The sequence below is a fragment of the Octodon degus genome, unplaced genomic scaffold (genome assembly GCF_000260255.1).
Source record: "Octodon degus isolate 3935 unplaced genomic scaffold, OctDeg1.0 scaffold00029, whole genome shotgun sequence".
Taxonomy (NCBI): Eukaryota; Metazoa; Chordata; class Mammalia; order Rodentia; family Octodontidae; genus Octodon; species Octodon degus.
The window spans coordinates 6432568-6439606 of NW_004524605.1; the positions used below are offsets into that span (position 1 = coordinate 6432568).

A 7039-nucleotide genomic window follows, 5' to 3' on the forward strand; every position below is an offset into this window, starting at 1 on the left:
ACGCCGGAGAGGGTAGGGTGATCGAGGACTGGCTTTTCACACTTGGGAACACGAGAACAGTCTAGAAGCCAACACTTGGGAGGCTGAGGCCAGAGCATTACCACGGGCTCAGGAGCTAGCCGAGCTACATAGTGAGGCCCTGGGTGTAGATGTAGTGAAAGGTGAGGAACATGAAAGTCACACCAGAGCTGTGTCAGCAACATGGAGCAGAGCACGGAGTTCAAGAAGTCAAGAGAAGTTCAGGTCTGGGTGTGACACGCTCCAAGGGCTGGCTCAGGCCTGGTCAGATATGGAGAAGTGGAGGTGAAGGATCTGAAGTGCCTGGCTAGAGGGGCTCAGCTCAGAGGCCAGGCACTGGAATTGCCTAGAGGCTGAGAGGCCGCTGCCACCGAAGGCAGGCTGCGTAAGGAGGCAAAGTCCATACAGGAGAGAAAGGCTGGCAGGTACACGCTATGAGGAGTGCTGTGGGTGAGCACAGGGTAAGCTTTAAGGAACAAAGATGTTTCTGCACAAGGATGGTACTAATTTCCTCTTGTAAAATTTGTCATAAGAAAATAACACAGAGGGCCGGGGAGATGGCGCAGTGGAATAAGTGCTTCCCTGGCAAGCACAAGGGCCTGAGCTCAATCCCTGGTTCTGGGGGGAAAAAAAGAAAAGAAAATAACACAGAGAACCTACTCCAGAAGATGAGAGATATTTGTATTTATATAAACACATTTCAAAGAAACTTTACAAAAAGGCTAGGAACTGTTAGAATCAAAATTAACTATTTCTGTTATTTTTTTAAACAGAGGGAAAAAAATCTTAGCATAGAAGTCACTTAGCTAGAACCCAATACCTGAGCTCTGAGAACAGGTTACACAACCTCAGGAACACATTATTAAGACATGTGAAGAGCAAAGGTCAAGAACAAGGAAATAAGGACACGTCAGCAGATTTATTTATTGCATGAACGTCCAACAGGAAAAGGTCTAGGCAGATTAAAAGGTAATCGACTCAAATAACATGAAAATCAGTGCAAAGGATGTAATGGAATAGAACTTCTCAGATTACAAATAACATCTTAAAACCATGTCCTATTAAACTCACCCTGCAGACCTGTGGAACTCAGACAACATGTGCAGTAAGCAAATAGCTGCCGCCGTGGGGGAGGGGAGGCAGGGAGCAAACACTAATGCTACTTGGTTTCTTTTCGAGGAGGTGGAAAATACTGTGACATTATAAATACTGAACATTGTGAACAAAGCTATTATAAAAAAAATGAAAGAAACCCAGGCCAACAGCTCCAGCTAGTCAGGAAGCCAGGCACTTCCCAGCTGGTCAGGAGGCGCAGGCACAGAGATCCTAGTTCCAGCTTGGGTAACTTAGTGAGACCCTGTCTCAAAACGAAAAGGGATGAGGATGTAGCTCAGTGGCACAGCTTAGGATGTGTGAGGTCCTGTGCTCAATCCCCATTATGGGAAAAATAATCACATGAAATGACAAAATACAAACACTTCAAATAGTAGTTTTGGGAAGCTTGACATGGTGGTACAAGCCCATAATCCCACCACTCTGGGGGGCTGAAGGCAGGATGATCCTATTTGAGCCCAACTTAGGCAATTTACTTAATAGCAAGACCTATTTCAAGCTCTTCCTGTAAGCGGCCTTAGGTGACCTGTGAAAATGGTTCGCTACTCTCTTGACCCAGAAAACCCCACAAAATCATGCAAATCAAGAGGCTCAAATCTTCGTGTTCACTTTAAGAACACGCGTGAAACTGCCCAGGAAATCAGGGGTATGCATATCCGAAAGGCCACCAAGTATCTCAAGGATGTCACATTAAAGAAGCAATGTGTACCATTCCGGTGTTACAATGGTGGAGTTGGCCAAACAGTGGGGCTGGACACATGTTCGGTGGCCCAAAAAGAGTGGTGAATTTTTGCTGTACATGCTTAAAAATGCAGAGAGTAATGCTGAACTTAAGGGTTTAGATGTAGATTCTCTGGTTATCGAACATATCCAGGTAAACAAAGCACCCAAGATGCACCGCCGCCATACTTATAGAGCTCATGGCCGGATTCATCCATACACGAGCTCCCCCTGCCATACTGAGATGATCCTTACTGAAAAGGAACAAATTGTTCCCAAACCAGAAGAGGAAGTTGCACAGAAGAAAAAGATATCCCAGAAGAAACTGAAGAAACAAAAACTTATGGCACGGGAATAAATTAAGCATAAAATAAATGCAAATAAAATTTTAAAAAAAGACCTACTTCAAAATAAAAAAATGAAAAAGCGTGGGGGTATAGGTTAGTGCAATGATTAAAACAAAAATTCTGTAAAATCCATATACGACCTGTAGTTGGGCATAATGGTACATGTTTGTAATCCTGACATTCTGTGAGGCTGAAAGACTACAGGTTTAAACTCAGCCTGGGCCACTTAGTGACTTGGCAAAACACTATCTCAAAATAAAAAAGGGTTAGGGATTTGGATAGATGCCCTGGGTTCAATCCCCAGTGTGTGTGTGTGTGTGGGGGGGGGGCATGTGCATATGTCAGCAGTAGAGTACCTGACTACCATGTATGAGGCTCTGGGCTCAACTCCTAGCATGGCTAAAAAAAGAAAAAGCAAACTATCTTTCCTGGGACAAGGTATCGCTATGCAGTTCAGGCTGGCCTTGAACTCACTATGTATATGTGTTGCCAAAGGGCCATGGCTGTGACTAGATGTCTCTCCAAAGCCTCATGAAATCACAGGTGAGGCTTTTTCAGGGGTGGCTGGATCTAGAATACATAAGGAAGGGGTCAGTTCATGGTACAATGCTAGGCTCCAGAGCACCAGGACTAAAGGTGTGAGTGCTGCGCTAAGCACCCTGGGTAAGACAGAAGGGAGGGGAAGAGCTGTGGTCCCCTCGTTGCTCTGCTGCCTCTGTCCACCATGGACTGTCTCTCTCTGTGATGGAGCCCGCTGGTTATGACTGAAACCTCTATAAAAGCTATGAGCTACGTAAATCATTCCCACTGTAATTTGGGGGGTCCAGTACTTGGTCTCAGTAATGAGAGGAGAGTAACTAAGACACCAAGTGAGCACAATACTATGTAGCACAGGCTGGCCTCAACTCTGCACGATCCTCTGCCTCGGCTCCTCAGTGCTGGGTTTACAGGTGTGCACAACCATGCCTTGCTGGCAAGAAGACTATCTGCAAGCTAACTTAGTAATCCCCTCGTAAATTCAAATGGTACTAAAATATTGTATAAAGAGAGCCGAACTACTTGACGATATTTTGTATCTTAAATGTTCCAACAGTGTTGCTTTACAAATTTTTTTCTCCTGAAATTGTTAGTTTTTTTCTAGAACCTTTAAAATTTTGAAACTGTGGTATAAATATCTTATTGTGGGATGAGGTACCTCAAATATTTTAGGACTGGATGTATAGCAATTATACTTAGTGAATAAACTTTTCAATTCCACAAAAATACATGCTCAAGTTTCTTTTAGAGAAAAGTGACAACTGAAAAAAGGTTAAAACTATGACAAACCAGGATTGTAATCACAGCAGTCAGGAGGCTGAGGCAGGAAGGTTGTCATGAGTTCAAGGCCATCCTGAATTATAGTGAGGCCATTTCTCAGAACCCCTTCTTCCAAAAAAAAAAACCCCATAACAAATATAAACAGCCTGAACTACTTAGTGAGACCCTGTCTCAAAAACAAACAAATCCCAGCTTTAATCCCTGGTACGGAGCAGGATGGGGGTGGGTTTGGGGAGTGTCAGGAAAAAAACTGAGTATAACTTGCCAGTATTGCATTAAGAAAATTACAATAGACCACATGATAAATTGAATCCTCAACACTAATTAAAGGTCTAAAAACTATATATGTACTTTTTTTTTTTTTCTTGTGGTACTGGGGATTGAACTCAGGACCCTGCACTTGCCAGGCAAGCGCTTATTTTACTGAGCTATCTCCCTGGCCTGAAAACTATATAAAGGAGGAACTTTTCAACACTTAAACATTATTTGCTTAGTAATACTTTGTAGAGAAATAATTCAAATGAATTTCACCGACTAGTGCACAGCAATGATGAATCACTACTAAAGAACTCCAGCTTGTAAGCCTGGAACGATGTGGCAGTGATTTCCATTTCTGATAAGACTGATCTTTACGACAGGTCTTGCTTGAATTTCTGCCCCAGCACAACCGTGCAAGGGCAATGCAGATTAAAATCTACCTTAAACTGCTCATCTTCACAACTACTGTACAGTGCTTCTCTAATATTCTAAAATGAGGAAAATACTGCCTTACCAACTCAGAAAGTGCCAATGAACTACGTTAAGCTTTGATCCGTTTGTTTTCTTGAGGCGGGTGGTCTCGCTCTGATGCCGGGGCTGGCCCCACACTTCTGAACTCCGGTGACCTCGCACCTCCACCTCTGCTGCAGGCGAGGCTGACAGGTGCACACTGCCCCAAACCTTTCTCTGCTTGCTTGGCTTGTTGGTTCGCTTTGTTTTTTCTTGACAGGGTCTCCCTATGTAGTTCAGGCTGCCCCTGAGCTCACTGTGATCTTCCTGTTTGCACCTCCCGAGTGTGGGGAGTTCACGCTTGTGCCAACGCAACTGGCTAGGTGTCTTCAAGCTTTTATTCATTTATCTTTGCAAAAGTTAAAGCATTTTTTTTAAAAAGGAGAATATAAAGTAAAAAAATAGAAATATAGAATTTCGCTAAACAAAAAATAGGAATTCCACAATAGTTGTTCTATTGCACAATGTTGTCCTCAAACTAGTTGTTTAGGTTACCAGATATAAACATGCAAAATTGGTTTAAAAAAAAGTTATAAGAAATTAAAAAGAAGAAAAAAATTAAGCATTGACTGCTCCTTTCAGTAGACCAGCAGAAATCAACAGTACAAAACTTTTAAATTTTAAACAGCTGAGTATGGTAGTGCACCCCTGCAATCCCAGCAGTCAGGAGGCTGAGGCAGGAGGATTGCTGTGAGCTCAAGGCCAACCTGGGCTACATAGTGAACTCAAGGCCAGACGGAACTGCACAGCCAGACCTTGTCTCAAAGAAAAAAAAAGAAAAAGAAAAAGAAAAAAGACTGGGAGATAGTTCAGTGGCATAAACGAGGGTCATGAGTTTGATTCCTGGTACAAAAAAAAAGTTCAAAATATTTTGGTGACAAACATCTTCTGAAAGGTATGACAGCAGCTACACACCACTGTGCTATACTGGAAGTTGCAAATATGTCAGTACCTCCCATTCTCCGTACCCACCTGCCACCCCACAGCACTGTGCTGCTTTCTTTAGTGACTGTAGTGCGCATGGGTAGCAGTGCCTTTCACAGTTTATAATCAATCAACGCTCCTTTCCTTCTTCCGTCCACTTCAATGTAACTCATTCTCAACCAATATTTTAACACTGAACACGGATTTCTTCAGAGTACCACAATGGTGACACTGTGCAAACTAGATTGGATTTCTTCACCTTCGCTTGTCCAATATATCAAATACCTTAAATTCCTGGCTAACTTGGTTCTTTCAGGGAATGATACCAGAGTGCTCGCAGTTCTAAAACAAGTTTCTATCGAGTTGGAAAACCTTGAACGTTGTAAATTATGTCAGTTTCTCCAGTCCCTCAGCCAGGGCTCGGGCTGTTCAGTAGTCCCAGGCAGGGCGCTGAGTTTGTCTCCACTCTAACTGGGAGCTGAAAATAACGTGTCGCGTCACAGCCTCTGCAGCTGTCACTGAGCCCCTCGCCTCGCCTTTCCCCGGGAGGAGACTGAGGTCAGGAAAGCTCGCGGCCCCGCCGCAGTTCGCGGTCGCGCTCAGGTCCCTGCGTCCGCCGAGCAGCGCCCGGTCCCGCGCCCGTGCTCTCCGCGGGGGACAGGCGCCCTCGCTCTCGGGGCCACCGCGGGGGCGCCGGGGACCCATGCCCCAAATCCGCACCTGCCGGGCGTCCCCCAGCTCCGCCCGCCGTCCCCCCAGCCCCGAGGAGGGGCTGCCACTCACCCGCGGCGCGAGCGGACGCAACTCCTCGCTTGACGTCGGCCCTGCTCCCGCGGAGACCCAACAGCAGTGCGCGATGGCTGCCGCGGCCTCGGCTCGCTCCAGCTCCTTCCGGGCGGGCGGTGCCTCACCGGCGACGTCCCCGGGCCGCCGCGCCGCGCGCGCTCAGTTCCGCCTCCTCGCGGTCCCACCGCAGTCCCGGGGCGAGCGCTGGGCGCCTCGCCGCTCCAGCCCCGCCTCCCGCGGAGGCCGGGACTATCCCCCCCCCGCCCCGGGGGGGCTTGAACCTAAGGCCTCAGGCATGCCAGAGGGGCACTTTACCATTGAGTTACACCTTCAGCCCTTAAAACTACGCTTATTTTTATTATTGCCTATACTGGGGACTGAGCTCAAAGCCTTCGCACTGAGCTAGATTTCCTAAGCTTTTTGATTTGGCGTTTTGAGACATGGTCTTGATACATCGTTCAGGTTGACCTTGCACTCACTATGTAGCCCCTGCCTGGCATCCCAAGCGTTGGAGTGGCAGGTGTAATCCACCACCAAGTCTGGCCACACTTTATATTTGGGACAAAGTCTCTCCGAGTCACTGTCGTGCCCAGGCCTCGAACTTATGGCAATCCTCCTGGTCCAACCTCCGGAGTGCTAGGATTACAGCCCTGCACTTCCATGCCTTACAGGAGAAATCCCAATTTCTTTTTTGTTTGTTTTTGTGGTACTGACAAGCGTTTATTCTACTGAGCTATCTCCCCTGCCCATGAAACCCCAATTTCTAATGCTAAAATATACAACTACTGTGCTTTGAGTTCAGACACAAAGCAAACTTATTTACCTTTATCTAAAATATACATAATGGGCTGGGGAGATGGCTCAGTGGAATAAATGCTTCTCTGGAGAGCACAAGGGCCTGAGTTCAATCCCCAGTTCCACCAAAAATAAATAAATAAATAAAATAAAATATACGTAGTATCTTCTTTGAACAATAGCGTATAAAGCTATTTAAAACAACAAGAGGGGGGGACCTCAATAAATAAATAAATAAATAAATAAATAAA

General features: G+C 45.8%; 1 protein-coding gene across 1 annotated transcript in view; it reads right to left on the reverse strand.

Moving 5' to 3' along the window:
• The window catches only part of Sar1b (secretion associated Ras related GTPase 1B), a 29687-nt gene extending 23561 nt beyond the window's left edge, over positions 1-6126 (reverse strand). Inside the window, exon 1 of the mRNA XM_023713250.1 lies at positions 5991-6126. The gene's annotated coding sequence lies outside the window, so the exon portion shown is untranslated. The remainder of the gene's footprint in view (positions 1-5990) is intronic.
• Between the last annotated feature and the right edge of the window lie 913 nt (positions 6127-7039).